General features: G+C 53.0%; 1 protein-coding gene and 1 long non-coding RNA gene across 3 annotated transcripts in view; both read right to left on the bottom strand.

The window, feature by feature from the left end:
- Nucleotides 1-9,296, bottom strand: part of NDRG1 (N-myc downstream regulated 1) — a 56,301-nt gene extending 47,005 nt beyond the window's left edge. The window contains exon 1 of one of the 2 annotated variants that reach the window (XM_027560791.1): nt 9,160-9,296. The gene's annotated coding sequence lies outside the window, so the exon portion shown is untranslated. The remainder of the gene's footprint in view (nt 1-9,159) is intronic. The other variant, XM_027560790.1, reaches the window with a different exon arrangement.
- A 1,192-nt stretch (nt 9,297-10,488) lies between these two features.
- LOC113903934 lies at nt 10,489-15,586 on the bottom strand. Its single transcript, XR_003514351.1, has 3 exons — nt 15,109-15,586; nt 14,596-14,727; nt 10,489-11,018 (listed from the first exon to the last, which is right to left on the bottom strand). It is a non-coding gene; the product is annotated as an uncharacterized LOC113903934 (long non-coding RNA).
- Nucleotides 15,587-16,397: the final 811 nt, after the last annotated feature.

The following is a 16,397-nucleotide window of genomic DNA, read 5'->3' as shown; positions in this document are numbered from 1 at the left end:
CGGCTGAAATGCCCTGGGCCCAGACCAAGCAGCCAGTGAGAACCCCAGGGCTCTGAAGTCTGCAGGGAGACCAGATAAAGCAGAGAACACTCCAGGTTCTCCTCGTTCCCGGGGGGGTGGGGGTGGGTAGGAGGTGCCGTTCCTGCAGGCCCGGGGCAGCCTGTAGCTCATAACTGTAACTGGACACGTCCCGACAAGTGAGTTCAGCCAGGACCTCCAGCCAGGTCACCGCCTGCGATTCCCAAGACCACACAAACGGGCTGTAGAAGGTGCACCTTGAGCCCCGGGCCCCCACACCCCCTACCCCCTTCTCTGAGCTAGGGTGCTCTCAGTCCATCTCGGCAGACTTAGGCCCCTTGAGGCCAGCCCTTAACCCCATCTCTGTTGCATCCATCAATAAACATTGCAAACTTTTGTCTCAGAAGCTGGGGGTCTAAAGGAAACCTTATAAGGAAGTTCAATATATAAAACTGTTTTTGAGAAGAAAGCTGACACGTTTTAGATGAAGCCAGGGACACCTCGTGTTCCCCATCCCTATCGTCTGCCCCCCACGAGGCAAGACCAGCCCTCAGAGCCCTTCTGAGTTCCAGGAAGCATGTGCAGTAGGAAGGTTTACTCGGAGGTGGTTTTCCTGCACAGCAGTTGTATGTGCAGACACTGAGTGGATCAAGAAAGGACTTATCACAGCTCTGTGGTGAGACCCGACTATGTGACAAGTCAGGCATAGACAGGAGGTGACCTGGTTTGGGTGCCAGCGCTGGTGCCCTGCCCCGTCCCCTTCAGGCTCCACTGAGAGGGTGCCCACACCTGGGGTCACCCCCCGCAGCCAACCTGCAGCCCCACTGGGCTCAACAAGCTCTCTCCCTGGGTTTGAGGCCAAGCGCCGGATGCCAAGCCTGCCCTTCTCCACCGCCTCCTGCAAAGTCCCAGAGCAGGACGTAGGGCTGCAGAGGCCCAGGCAACCCTGCAGGGGCGGAGGGTTGCAGGTGGCAGTTCTGAAGGGGGCCAGGCCGCACCAGGCAGGGTGGTGGGAGCCTGGGTGTCTGACTCCAGCCCCCTATGCCATCCTGTAGGGTGGGCTCTGTCTCAGCACAGAGGGAAGCCACTCCACACAGGAAATGAGGTCTCCTGCCAAAATCCCACTCAGTGCACACAGCAGAGCTCCCGGTCACAACACCAGCTGCCAGACAGGTTTATACCACTTCTTCCTTTCCCACCTGCCTGCCCAGAAGGAATTCTGAGAAAATCAATATTGCAGAAGTGAAAGGCAGCCAGGAGTTAGTGGGGAGGCGGGGGGAGATCTGAGGGTCATATCTGAACATTACCATTGATTGGCTCTGCGATCTAACCTCTGAGCCTCAGTCTGCTCATCTGTAAAATGGGCATAACAACTCCTGCTCCCAGAGAGTAGTGGGAGGCCTTCAATGCAACCATGGCACACAGAATCGGGCAAATAACTGCCTCATTAATCAGTGCACTTCCCTGGTTGCCTCAGAGACCCAGGGCCATCTGTGGGGACACGGTCTGTATTTTAAATATTCTTAGTCCCTGAGTGGCCCAGCAAGGAGAGGACACAGAAAAAAGGTCCAGCAGGTGTCACATGGGTTTCCAGCAATCAGACCCAATGCGCCACCACTCGGGTCAATGAGTAACAAAGGCCCAAGGGGCAGGGGCAGGTGGGGGGGGGGGGGCGGCGCAGGCAAATACCTTTCCAGTTCAACGGACCCAGGAGCCAGTCAGCAATGAGCTGAACTCCATGGGTTCCAGCAAAGCCAAGACTGAGATTTGCTCGGAGGAGCGAAGAAGGTGACCTCGGGGACTGGGAAGGCAGTGAGCGAAGGCATCTCAGGCCGTGAGGCCACGTGAGAGCTGTTAGCCAGTCACCCTGAGAGCAAGGGGACGGACAGCGCCTGGGATTCTCACAAGCCCTGATGGAGCAGCGGGAACACTGTTTAGGAGCTGGCGCGTGGGAAACCTGCCCCTCCCGCCACATGACTGTTCCCAAGCCATTCATCCCCTCCCTGGGCCTCGGCTTCCCATCTACAAATATGTGGCAAGTGTTCTACAGACACCGTTGTTCTTGTTTAGTCGCTAAGTCGTGCCAGCTCTTTGTGACCTGCCAGACTCCTCTGTCCATGGAATTCTCCAGACAAGAATACCGGAGCAGGTTGCCATTTCCTTCCCCAGAGGATCTTCCTGACCCAGGGATCGAACCTGTGTCTCCTGCCAACTGGATTCTTTACTGCTCAGCCACCTGAGAAGCCCTCTATGCACATCACATAGTCCCCAAAACTCAGGACGGATGGGAGCCCAAGCAGGAAGGTGCTACATGCAGACAAAAGGGAGGTGCCCCCTGGGGTGCTATGAGGGCCTCTTGCAGCATGGCTCCGCTCAGGTCATCTGTCCTGGGAACCTGGAGGACCCTCTTCTCCCAGCCGGGACCTCCTCCTCGTCCCTAAGACTGGAGTCCTCCACCAGCTCTGGCATTCCTCCAACAAGCCACCTGGAGGGGGCATTTGCCCTTCCTCTTTGGCAAATTCTGCTGGGCCCCTAAAGTCCCTTCGAGGCGGGGGCGGGGGGCGTCAAGCACAGAAACACCCAGAGACTTCTCCTGTGTGGATCAGCTGGCGGAGTCACGTGTTTCTCTCTCCACCATACACAGCCCCCTTGAGTTACCACCAGAGGCCCAGGCTGCGAGCAAAGTCCACATCTTAGACATTCTCCCTTCACAACACATAGAAGGGATCCGCCATATTCAATACTTCAGAAAAAAGCTTCATTGCATTATTCTGTTTGTTCCTGGAGGAGGTCCCTGGGAGAATGTGGATTGGATCACCTCAGCTTACGAGTGGGTAATCTGAGGCTCAAACGCCAAGGCCTGTGTGACTTCCTAAAGGCCTAGACTCCATCCTTTGGAGTGAGTGCAGGTGGGCAGGGCAGGGACAGGCAGACCACAGCCTCCCAGAGTCCTCCAGTGAAGCAGAGAGAGAGGGGAACCAGGAACAACTGTTGATAAACTTGCATCGATTGTTACTGTCAGCCACTGGCCCAGATTTTGTCCCCTCCAGAACACGCCTGGTTTCCAAGCCACGTGAAAGCGGTGTTTTTTTCCAGCACACTGGGCTCTTTATAGAACAAAATTTAAAAGGCGGGCAGGGGATCAATGGATGCTGCTGATGTTCGCCATAACATCCTCTCTGAGTACAGTCAACTCCAGAAGGTTTGAGAGAACAGTGCCCCGTCTGCATTAACCTCCAGAAAGGCAGCCTTGGGGTATGCCCTGCCTCCCCGCACCTTGCTATGGACATGTCCTTTGGTCTTTTCTTTGCCAAAGAGATTCTGAAATCAAGCTACCAGGCAGTCCACGGGTTCTCGTGATGTTTTCTGGACCTTCTGAAACCTAAGCCTTCGAGGAGGGTGAAGAAGCTGATGGCCTCTCAATGTTTTTCTTATGTAATCAACCTAGTAAACAATAATGGCCGGACTCACTGGACCTTCTAGAAAGTTCCCCAGTTGAGGGGAAGGGAGATAGAAAACAGGGCTTTCAAAAGTCTATAAAATGAAAAAAGACGATCAGACAATCAGAATTCCTTCAAGAGGCCCTGGGTGCTTCTGCTTGGAGGCTGAACCTCAGCAGCATCCAACAGACTGTCTGATATTGAAAGACTAAAAAAGAAATCACTAAAGAGAAGGCACCCCCCAGCTGCATCCATTCCCTGGGTACCAGGCTGGAGACCAAAGGCAACTTCTCTGTTTTGGGCCAGAGCACAGAACTAGCAAGAATGTCTGGGACACAATAGCAGGAAGAGGGAGGGGCCCACACGTGGTCCTCACCCCACCCGCTGCTCCACAGCACGACCCAGGACCTTCCTGTCGGTTCTCCATGGAGGTCTGGCAGCCCAGCCACCTGTCTGGCAGAGAGAAGACCAGACAGTCTGCGGGGACGCGCAGGATAACGGAAGTCTAAAGGAGGATGCTGGGTGGGTGAGAGGCTTTTTCTGTGAATCTGCAAGACAAACACGAGCAGCACTGGAAGGTCTGTGAGATAATGTGTGGAAAGCACACAGACGGAGCCAGCGTTAGCATGGGACGTGGAGGCAGATTCCTCCTACACAACCCTTTGTCCCTGAGATGGGACAACTGCCACACTGAAAGAATCTTTCCCCGAATTGGTCTTGCTGCTCTTACCCTCTGGATGACCTTCCGATCTTTCCTACACAACAGGGCCCACGGTTATTTCCTTAGTAAATGGAGGTATCCTTTGGACCAACATTGCTTCCCTGGTGGCTCAGACAGTATAGAATCTGCCTGCAATGCAGGAGACCTGAGTTCGATCTCTGGGTCGGGAAGATTCCCCGGAGAAGGGAGCGGCCACCCACTCCAGTATTCTTGCCTGGAGAATCTGAGGGACAGGGGAGCCTGGTGGACTGCCGTCTATGGGGTCACAAAGAGTTGTTCACGACTGAAGCAACTATGCTACTACTACTTGAACCAATATTAACTGATTGCCTACTAAGTGCACTCTCCGGTCTACGGCAAAAGGGTAATTAAGCAGACACAACCCAGAATGATCCAAGAAGGGCACCCAACCCAGTTGGCCTGCCTGGAGGGGGAAGTCAGGGAGGGCTCACTGGAGAAAGCAGGCAAGTTCAATGATTAACAAGAAGAGCAGAGGAGGGGGAGGGTTCCCAGCTAAGAGAGTCCTCAGAATTATCTACCTCTTCGGAATGACTCTCACACTCACATTCAGAGAGAGCTGCCCAGAACCTTCTCAAAACCAATAGGTGGAGTTGGGGGTAGAGATGGGGGAACAGAATGGAGCCCTGTTCTTCCTTAAAAAAGGTCCCCATCCACCTCTTTAAGCAGAGCAGTACATGGGCATATCGTTCATAGGTACAGAGCTTTCCACAGGTTTAAGGAGGAAAAAAAAATTTTATAAAACAAAAGATGAATCCCCCAGACTGCTAAGGAGTCCCACTTCCTAGCCCCTCAGTTGGAGGAACGCCTCTGCTGGACTGGAAATGCCTGGAGACGGTGCCCAGGTGGGCAGGTCTTCGGTAAATATACGGTATGAAGTTCAGGACTGGGTGGAAGAGAAACCTGTGTGTGGATCCACACTCTGTAATCAGGTCTATTTGGCAGCGCCAAGTCAGGGTGCCAGGGTTGCCAGGTCTCTTCTCACAGGGCGTCTGCTCTGGAGCAGTGGGGTCCGCATACTGGCAATCACACTCCTCCGGCACACCCTGCTCCAACAAGCCTGGACTGGCGCAGCAGGGGTCAAGCGAGCGTCCAGGGAATTGACCTCCGCCGGGTCCGCAGCAGAGACGGCCAACCTGCCTGTGTCTGTCTCCAAACTTAAAGAGAAAGAAAGGGCAGGGCTGGGCCCAGACTGAGATCAGGGAGTCAGGAAGGGCTTCCTGAAATGAAGCCAAGAAACCAAGTCCAGGTTCCAAAGATGGATAGAGGAGGGCCTGGGCAGCCTCAAAGGATAATGCTGCAGGGAATGGTCCACGGTGGCCCACCGGGAACGGAGCCCCATCACTTGATTCTGGACCAGCAAGGGACCTGCTCAAGCCTCAGTCTTCTGATCTGAGAAATAGCAAGGATGTCTCCTGTCTCAAAGGAACAAGGAGATGCCTTGAAATCACAAGGCACTTTAACCAAATAAAAGCTATTTACTCCAGACCCTGGAGATATGAGGAACGTGGCCCCCCTCTTTCTTTTGCTCTCCCCCAGCCATCATTCTGGAGCAAATATCCTCCTCTCTGGCAGTACACTCTAGCCCAATCCAGCCCAGAAAGCACTGAAACAATGCAGATCCCTCGCCCATCCCAGACCTACCAGGCCTGGAAATCTGCATTTCAGACAAAGTTCCATTATATTTTTATGCAATCTGCATAAGCCTAGCTTTCTGTAAAAACTTCAAGAAGCAAAACATGAATCCAGCATTTGCAGGCCTTCCCCAGGCAATGCCTTGAGAATGCCATTGGTGGAAATGATTGACCGCAAGTTCCCTCACCGTGGCCTCATGGGCAAGTACTGTCCTCAACTCTTGCCGTAGATTAACTCAATTAATATTTACACGTCCCGGTGAGACAGTATCTGTTACTCTCATTTTTCAGAGTGGGAAACTGAGGCCAGAGCTCTGGCTGGCCTCTCTGCTCTTCTCACTCAAGCCTTTTTGCAGTCACCCCAACGTGTCATTTTGAAAAAAGAACAAAGGCTTTCAGGTCTGATGCTCTGGGTTCTCAGCCTGCCCCTCCCACTTCCAGTCACATAGCCCACAAGCAAGTCCCTTAAACATTCCTGGCCTTGGTTTTCCCATCCAATCAATGGAGCCAAGACAGCACAGGGAGAGCTCTCGTGAGGATGAGAGGGGCTGTGGGATATAGCTGCTGATTCGGAGAGAGAGAAAGGTCCTGTCCCTTCCCAGCCCCCTCTGCCTGAGTCAGGGCCCCTCCCTGCTAGAATCTTAGATGCTGAGTCATCATCCTGGCTTCCCTTCTGAAGCACAGGGCCTTTTGAGTCACGCTTTGGATAGGATTCTCTGGATCCCAAGGAAGAACTGCAGCTTCAGGCCATCAGAAAAACACAATGAGATCTTTCTTCCCCATCTGTGCTGAGGCCGCTCAGGCCAGGAGATTTCAGTGCGCTGAGGGCAGGGGATGTGTGTGTCTGGGGGGCAGGGCGGGGAGGGCTTTGTTCACATCTGGGGTCCAGCCTGGGCAGCCCAAATCTGGGCCACCACCACTCAGCAGGGCTGCAGCCCTTTCTCACTACGCTGATTCTGCTTCTGTCTCAGGAACTCCTGATTCAGACTGAAAATCAACTGACCCATCAATCACCCACATTGTCTGGAAAGTTTCCCCGCCAGAAACTCAGTGAGGATCCAACTCATTTTCTGACGGCAGAAAATACATCTCTCAAGACGGAGATTCCCTGTTCACCACCTTCCATCACAGCCGGGAAACTCAGGCTGACTTCCAGGCTTGGCTTCTCCTCGGCAAGTCATTCCCTGCCTTTGGGTCCCAGTTTCCATCTGTAAACTGGGCAGAAGTTGGACCAGGAACTTGTGTGAATTTTTAATTTCTCCAAATTATTAAACCAACAGATAGCAAGCCTGGATTTGCTTCTCAGGAAAAGAGACCCCAAAAGATTCTCCAAGGTCTCCCTGGAAAGCGCAGTCACATGCTATCACCAAAAATTTAACTGCCTGTGGGATCACAGAGGAATGGGGCCTTTCAGTTGATTCAGTGTCTGTATTTGATCTCCTCCCAAAGGCCTGGCCCTGGGCCAGGTGCCAGGTGCCAAAGCGAGGCAGGCGAGGCCTTCCTTCTCGCTCTGAGAGGAGTGAAAATGATGAGAGACAAAGTGCCACAGAGCTACCAAGTCCCGGGTCTGGGGATATCCGGCTTCGCTCCTGACTCCAGAGCACTGTCCCTTTAAAGGTATCCTATCACTTCCTGACCACTCCTGTGTCCCCTCCTCCCCTGACCCCCACCCTGAGTCACCCCAACAGTTACAACCACAGAGGGCTGGGGTCTGCACCCTTGTCTGCATTTCTGCCCTGGCTGGGGAACCTCTTGAAGCCAGGTGCAGTGGGTTGCACTCTCTGTACCTTGCTTATTTCAGTTCACCTTTGTGAAACTCAGTCAAGATTCCAGCATTTCTATCCAGGAGGAAGCTGGGCTGGAAGGTCTGCCTTGGGACTGCATTTTTCATGGCAAGAACACACTCTGTGTTTAGATATTCTGTTCTTTAGGAGGTGAAGTATGGCTGATGGCTAAAGCCCTCCTGCCTGGCCACTGGCTGAACTCTCTCTGAATCTTTCATCTTTCCCAGTAACTCAAAGGAACCAAACAAACTCAAGTGCCCAGGACATTTGGGAAGAAGAGATGGTCTGGGCACAAGACAATCGCGCCCTCCCCAACTAGGTTTGCCTCCCCTACCAGCTGCCGGGCACCTCCCCCACACAAGCCACAAGTCGGTGCTGCCCCAGACCTAGAGGGATGTCTGACAGCAGAGGCGACAGGCGGGCGAGTGGGGGAGGTGGAGCGGAGCAAGGCAAATAGCCACTAAATCCCAGCTTCAGCCACTAATGCGACCCAAGCGGTGACAGCGCGTTTCCCCCGGAGCCCACCACGCGACCCAAGCGGTGACAGCGCGTTTCCCCCGGAGCCCACCACGGTGCACACGCCCTGACCCCGGCTGAATCCGAGACCGCGGCGTATCTCCCAGGAAGGGCCGAGCAAATCCAGCTGTTATCCTCCCCTCGGAGGGCAAGAGAGAGCAGGGAAGCTGGGGAGAGTGGGCGGAGGCGAAAATGACGCCACTCGAAGCCCCAGCCAGCGCAGAGCGGCCAGATGCCACACGACCCCTCTGGTCCAGGCCACCGCTTACGCGCCGCCACAGCGCCCACCCCGGGCCACCTCGGGGGGCGACCCTGCCCAGCAATGCTCGCCAACCCTCGCTCCCGCGCGTGTCACACGGGCTGGAACACTAGGACCCTTCCCCAACACACACACGCGCGCGCGCACACACACACATGCGTGCTCCACCCCGACTTCCAGGCTGAATGGGCCCCCGCCCCTCAGACACACACTGGTTGGGGGCAGAGTATGGGAAGCAGACACACCCACGTCCCCTTCTCGAGCCTCGTCCCTAGCGCCGCTCACCCCTAGCCATCTCCTTTCTACAGGCGCACTCAATCCTTCCTTCCCCAGACACCCCACTCCAGGGACACACCCCACCTCCACCCTCAAACACACACACACTCCTGGTCTCGCCTCCTCCCACGTCCAGCGCGCCCTCCAGCCTGGGGCGCCCGTGTGAGTCCGGAGGGCCTTGGGAAGCAGCGATCAAGGTATTGGGGGCTCTCCACCCCCTACCCCGATCCTCAGGATCCCACTTCCTCAGCTAGGGGAAAGGTGAACCCGGACCTTTTTTTCCCTCTTGAGGCCGAATCAAACACCCCCACTCCAGTAGTGCTCGCACCCCCAAAGCCCCTCCTGGCGCTCACCCACGGGCCACCGGGAGACCGAGCACTTGCAGCTCCGGGAGTAGGGGAGGTCTGGCCACAAAGGGCGGTCCAGCAGAGGCAGGAGCACCCATAGGCGACCGATCCCACCCCTCCTGGCGGGAAGAGGGCGTGGGGCTTACCTAAGGACGAGGGAGAAAAGCGAAAAGGACCCGGAGCTAGGCTGCAGGCGCCCAGAGGGAGCGAGGAGAGAGGCAAAGAGAGGAGTGCGCTCCACAGCCGGAGCTGGGAGCCAGGCGAGGTTTGTTTATGCCCGGGAGGAAGGCGATTTTATAGGCGCCGCGGCCCCGCCCCCCGCGCCTCGCCCCGCCCCCCCCTCCGGGCTCCCTCGCCGATCCCTCCTCCCGGGAGCTCCTCCCACTCCCTTGGGCGCGCCTGGCTCTGCTGGGGCAGCGCGCGGGGGATGCTGTTGCGCAAGCCCGCGTGGAGGCGAGGCGGGGAGCGGCCCTCCGGGTCCCGGCGGCCGTTCCGCAGCGCTGTCCCTTTCCTCGTCCGGAAGGCCGGGGCCTGGACGTGTGCAGCGGGCGTGTGTGCACTGGGGATCCATTTGGGCGCGGGTGCGTGTGCTTGGGCGCGCTCGCGCGTGTGCGTGTGGACTTCCGTGTGTCTCCGTGTGACCGAGTGGCCCCCGTCTCCATCTCAGAGTTTCTTCTTCCGAGTACCCTTGCGCCACGCCTGGACTTCCCTTAGGAGCGACTCCGGGTCTTAGATCCCAAGTCCCGAATAAGCTGCCTCCTTAACTTATTGGAGACCTGCTCCCTGCGATTCTCGCCCCATGACCCTTCCTTGTTGCATCAGCTTTACGTTGAAACCCAGACTCTCGCTTAATCGCGTCCATCTTGCTCAGCCAGTCCTTGGGCACTCTCACCCAACCCCGGTTCCCTAGTTCGAAGCCCACCTGCCCTTTCCCACCCTGCGTCCTTCTCCCCGCCCCCAGAACCCTGGCAGGAAAGGAAGGCTCTCGCTCCTTCCTCGCCCGGTTCCCAGAACTTGTACTGAGCACCCTTTCCGCGTTTAGCCGCCTTGTCTACTGTCTGGTTTGTGACTCCGTGTTCCCAACGCGCTCTGCTTATCAATATCCCCCGCGGAACTTTTTTTTAAGAAGGTACGGGCCAGGGCTCCATCCCAGGTCGGTTTGATCAGAATCTCAGGGAGTGCAGCCCAAGCGTCTTTTAAGAGCTTCCCAGATGGTTCTAATGTGCAACCCGGGTGAGACTCACTGCACCTGCACCGGGAGAATATTATTTTATGGGTGAAGGAAGACCCTACCGTTGTCCCCAGGCCCCTTGCCCAGACTTGTGTTTGCTTGCATCTGCGCTCCTCCTCCAGCCCTCTGCCTGATGGTGGTAAACCTCTTCCCTCCACCAGCCCAGGTTTTGCTCAAGATAGGGCCCTGGTTCTCCTCTGTGCAGCCCACTGGCCTCCAGGAGTCCTGGTATTTACCTATTACGTCATTCCACAAATATTTATTGAGCCACTGCTTTGAGCCAAGTTCTGCATTCAGCTGCTGGGGAAAAGGACTGAAAAGCTGAGGAGCGCCAAGATTCAGTTTCCCCATTCACCCAAAGAGAAGGTTAAGCTGGGCTCATTTCTTGGGTAACTGGATTGAGCACCTGCTCAGCCTCTGTTATATACACTGGGGGCATGGTAATGAACAAAATTAGGCCAGCTTTCTTTTACTGCACTTACACACATCCATTTCCCCTTACCTCCCCTATTTCGATTCTCAACATTTACTGAGCTGCTCTGTTTATTACCTGGCAAAAGATATAGAGGCTCAAGTTCAAAAGTGGAGTAGGCCACTACTTCCTCAATAAAAAATGGGAGCCCTGGCGTGTGGACTGGAGAGGGCACTTTGCCAGAAGAAGCCACTTCCACCCCTTTGAGGACGACTTGCGGGGTGGAGCACTCAGGGCGGTCCAGACCTGCAGCAGGCTCTGTCCAATGGCAGACGAGTCTTCTGCTTAGGAACTCAAGCCTTCTGGAAAACAATGAGCAGAGAACAAGTGAGTGGATCAGGGAGACAAGATACCAGAGACAAAGAGAGGAGAAAAGAAGAATTATTCCGGAGTGGGGGATGGGGTAGGGGTGGGTGGGTAGCATTTTCTGTGGCATTCTCCAACCAGGGTGAAAGGAGATCATTGCAGAGTCCAAAGCAGCTCGGAAAAGTTCTGAAGGAGGTGTCGTTTGGATCACAGACTCCGTCTCATGGGTCCAATACAGCCTGTTTTTCCTTCAGTGCTGCAATACTTTGCTGTTTCTGCAATGCTCTGAGTGCCCAGATGAAGCCGTTTTCCTGCATCCACTTGTAGGAAGGAAGGACTCGGGGGCAACCCTGGATGGGCACCGGGGTAGAAGGTGCTCCCCCTGTGAAGTGGCCCCAGGGCACTGAGAGCTTCCTGCACCGCTGGTCCCCCAGCCCAGGTCAGCTGAGACAGCAGAAGCTCTGAGCCAAACGTGGGTGCAACTGTGTTGAACCGTTTAAATTATTTCTCTTTCTCGCTGGTCAGCAACAGAATTAGATTTGCTTAGTGAATGCACACGTGATGCAGATCCATCACCAAATCAGATCGGATTTTCAGGACTAATGTCCCTGGAAATTTCTAGTTAGCAGCATGGACACCTTTTTTTTCATAGACTGTTCTCACTAGAAGGACCAGAGGCATCATCCATTCCCAGGCTCTGTCTTGGATTCATGGGAACTTGGGGCTGAGAGAGAGTACTTGGGAAGAATGCTTGATTTCACCACATGGGTGCTGTGGTCCCTCGGGCAGTTAACCTACATGTCTTGACATTCATCATGAGAGTGGAGAAGATGGGTAAGAGAAGCCGCTGGACCTTCTGGCCACGGTGTGTGAGTCCCCTGATGCGGTTCCATGTTTTTTAATGTGAAAAAGAGTCCCTGAAAAGCTAGCATCCCTTCTTTCTAGTATTGGGCTCCCCTCCATATCTCCCTCTCTTGTCAATCAGTCTAATCTACAAGTACACATTCACAACAATCTATGACCCATCCTAATAATCATCTCTTACCCCAAGTTCCCCTCCAGTTACTATGTAGCCTCTTCCTCCCCAAACTTCTCTAAATAGATGCCCATCCACATCCTCCACTTCCTCATCTCCCCTTCCTTTAACTTTTAGCGTTTAATTTACCAAGTTCCTCAGGAGTCAGTCCTGGCTTAATAAATCTACAAAGCTCTTTAAGGAAAACAAGTCTTCTTTGCACCCACACACCACCTCCTCGCCCCCCTCCCCTCCTCCCTCTTCTCTCCCCTCTCCCTCTCCCCCCCCCTCCCCCTCCTCTCTCCGTCTCCCTCACCCCACCCCCGCCCCTCCTCCTGGGAAGCTGGGACTTTGATCTCTGCAGATCATTTGTATCTCATCTCTGATCTCACCAGCTTTTGTGGCCCTGGCACGTTCTGTAATTTGCTGCCTCGGCCTCCTCATTGGGAAGTTGTACATAATAACAGAGCTATCTTCTAGGGTCGTTTTAAGAAATACCAGTTAATACACGTAAAGAAAAGAAAGAAAGAAAGAAAGTGAAGTTGCTCAGTCGTGTTCAACTCTTTATGTCCCCATGGACTGTAGCCTACCAGGTTCCTCCATCCATGGGATTTTCAAGGCAACAGTACTGGAGTGGGTTGCTATTTCCTTCTTCAGGGGATCTTCCTAACCTAGGGATCGAACTCAGGTCTCCTGCATTGTAGGCAGATGCTTTACCATCTGAGCCATCAGGGAAGTCACATAAGGACCTGTGAAACATCCTAGAACAGTGCCTGGCATGTACAAAGTCCTTGATAGAATGTTAGCCATCATGATCACGACCATCATCATCTCATCCCATCTCTCCTGGCATCTTTCAAGGTACCCGATTCATACAGAAAGCCAGTAAACAGTGGTTGAACAAGTGAGCAAAAGCAAGTGCTTCTTCCTGAACTCTCCCTTCTTTCTGCAGCCCTGCTTGGACTTCATGGGGAGGGGAAGGGATCTTTCTGCTTGCTTCGGGAGCCCAAGTAGAAGGATCATATCTGTGGACCTCTGAACCTTTTCCCAGTCCTCTGAGAGCATCCTTGACATGTAATGTCCAGCTGTGAGCAATGGGGAAAATCTGCGAAAGGAAAACAATTTCACAGGCGGTTGGATGTTCGCCTTTGGTTCAGGGTACACAGTAAATCTTCCATTTTTAGTAGGAATGAAGAGGTCTATATAACTTTTGGCCATAATAACCAGTTTCTCTTTGCTCCTGGTTTGTAATGGTTTGTCAGGAGTGCTATAACAACTTACCACCAAAAGAGTGGCTTAAAATAACAGAAATGTATTTTATCTCAGTTTTGGAGGCTGGAGATCTGCCATCAAGGAGTCAGTGGGGTCAGCCTCCCTCTGAAGCCTCCAAGGTGGAATCCTTGCCCTCCTCTCCCAGCTCCTGGTGCTTGCAGGCAAGCCTTGGTATTCCCTGGCCTGCGGTTGCGTCACTCTGATTTATGCCTCCGTCATCGCAGGGCCTTCTTTCCTTGTATCTCTCTCTGTCTCTGTATCTCTCCTCATGGGAACACCAGTCATACAGGCTGAAGGGCCCACCCTAATCCAGTATGACCCCTCTGAACCTCACTGATTATATCTGCAAATGTAATCATCTGCATCTGTATTTCCAAATGAGATCACATTCTGAGGTTCTGGGCTAGAAATTAATTTGGAGAAGGAGTGATGACAGGATTCAACCCAGGGTTTCGTTAATATGTGTTTACCAAATATTTTTCGTGCATTTGCACAGAGACCTACTTACTGGCCTGCTCAGGGCCACCCTGATGAAGCTGCTCTCTGATGCTCCGGAGAGAGTTCTCGCCAGGCTTTCCACCAGCCAGCCCACTTCCGTCATCCCTTGCTTGGCTGATATCTTGAATAACCTAAATCATAGGTCCTGCCTAATTAAACCTTTTATTGCTCTTACTGCCTGCCAAGTTCACCACCCCTCCCCAGTGTGGCAACAGAGATGTCCGCTAGCATGTCCAGGCATTTTTCTCCCTCCTTCGACCACTGGGTTACTCACCACTTCCTCTCGAGCAGACCCTCACGTCGGCACCTCTGAACCTTTGGCCAAGCTGTCTTCTCCTTCTAGAAAGCCCTCCCACATTCCCTTCTCTGGAGTTGTCACTCATCTGGGGAAAACATGGATTTAATCTTGAAAGGACCTGCCTGAGAACAAAGCTAGTGTGGAGCAGAACTGAGCACTGGGAGATACTGAGAGCTGAGATATCACCAGGTCGTTCACCTCCAAGTCAGCTTTTCCACGTCCTGCCCCTGAAATCAGGCACCTGGGTATGACTTGCCCTGTCAATAAACGGGAGGGGAAGTGATTTGTGTCACTTCCGGATGGGGACTTTAACAGCCCGCTGGTGATTCATCTCCTATCCCCATCACTCTCAACTCCGGCCACACGGACCATTCCAGATGGTGGAGGGTCCGTCCAACAGAACCCAGAAGGAGGGAACTCAGAGCAGAGTACCCAGCTGACCAAAATCATCATATGACAAGGGGAAAAAATAGACCTTGTTACCACGCACCAATAGGATCCAGAAGGGGGTTGTCATTGCAGCCCAGCACAGTCCATCCTGACCGGGTCATCCTCCGGCAAGGCTACGGTAAACGTCAACTCTTCCAGTAAACCTTTCATGCTCCTCTCCAACCAGATTCATCTTTTTAAAAAATCCAGTACATAGTTATTGAGCATTTAAAATCCATCAGGCACTATGTGAGATGCTAGCGATAAATGGATAAAAATGGCATGACTATATTATTGGAGTTATTAGAAGTGTTGTTAAGGACCCGGGGTCTTAGAAGACTATGTGACCCAAAATCTCACCTACTCTTGAGGTTCTAGAAAAGCCCTCCTGGAAAAGGGATGTTTGAAACTGGCACCCGTTAGACTAGGCATGGATAAGCATGCCGTCACCACCTCCTGCCCCCAGAGCTTTGTGTGTTTCCCTTTCTTGTTATTAGTTAGAACTCTTTAGTGTATATGTGGCATAAATATAATTTCAAATGGCTTAAGCAATAAAGGGGTGGGGCATACTTACGGGCTCACATAGCAGTAATATCCAGAGAGTTAGCTTCAGGAATGGCTGGATCCAGCACCTGATGTTATCAGATCTCTGCCTCTCCAGCTCTTAGTATCTTCCAGATCAGTTTACTCCATGCTGACTTTGTTCCCAGGTGGGCTGTTTCTGTGTTAGTTCGAAGGCTGTCAGTTAGTTTGAGGTCACTTAGTTAGAGAACTCCTAGTCTGAAGAGGACAGAGCCCTGGGAAACTTCCCTCATTTTCTCTGAGAGGTCATGGGAGCTTTGAGGAGCCCGATGTATGTTTGGCAATCACTTATTCTGAAATCGCTGGCCCTTCATGCTCCACCCACGTTCCTGGCTTGACTGTCTCCAGCACCGCCTCCAGCTGCACTTGCCAGCCTAACCTGCCTGTCTGCCCTGCCCATTCTAGCTCCTTTATCCTCTGGGTTTTGCTTGTACCTCTGAGGACAGAGCTTCCTACAAAAAGGGGCAGCAACTTCTCTGAGTTGGGACTAGACCGTCTTGCACAGGACAGGAAAATCTTAAATAATATTTGCTCATTGAATGGAAGAAAAGAGGAAGGAAAGGAAAGAAGGAAGATGATTTGCACTTATGTACAGACAGTTGGCTTAAAACTATTATAACAGAGCTGGACCCTATGGGCCTTCCCAGCACAGACACCCACCCCCCGCCATCCATGTCGACCACCTGCCTCTTGACTGTAGAAAAACTTTAACCAAAGACTAAATTTAATCAGAGAAGTGAGAAAACGCATAAGCAAAGGAAAGCGATCAAACAAGACCAAATAACAGTGTACCCATTAAACAAAGTCAAGGACCTTTAGTTCCTCCTCAAGGGCCATAGATAATACTCTGAGCCATATTCTTTGAGCTGTTTTACAGATATTAAAACTCCCATGAGGTGGAATAAGTTAATTATACTAAGGCTTCCCTGGTAGCTCAGCTGGTAAAGAATCCACAGGCAATGCATTCCTGGGTCAGGAAGATCCCCTGGAGGAAGACTTGGCAACCACTCCAGTATTCTTGCCTGGAGAATCCCCATGGACAAAGGAGCCTGGAGGGCTACAGTCCATGGGATTGCAAAGAGCGACTAGGCACACATTAAGTGACCACAAGCACGTAGACCCCAGACAGGTCAGAACTGGAAGGTTGATGATGTTGACTCTCGGTTACCTCACCACCAACCAATCAGAAGAATGTCCACGAGCTGATCACACACCCACAACCCTCTCCTTGGCACGTAACCCTTTCCTTCTTTTCCTTGTATAATCTCTGAGCAAAATATG

The sequence above is a fragment of the Bos indicus x Bos taurus genome, chromosome 14, assembly GCF_003369695.1.
Source record: "Bos indicus x Bos taurus breed Angus x Brahman F1 hybrid chromosome 14, Bos_hybrid_MaternalHap_v2.0, whole genome shotgun sequence".
In the NCBI taxonomy this organism is placed as follows: domain Eukaryota; kingdom Metazoa; phylum Chordata; class Mammalia; order Artiodactyla; family Bovidae; genus Bos; species Bos indicus x Bos taurus.
This window is presented reverse-complemented; position numbering and strand designations above follow the sequence as displayed.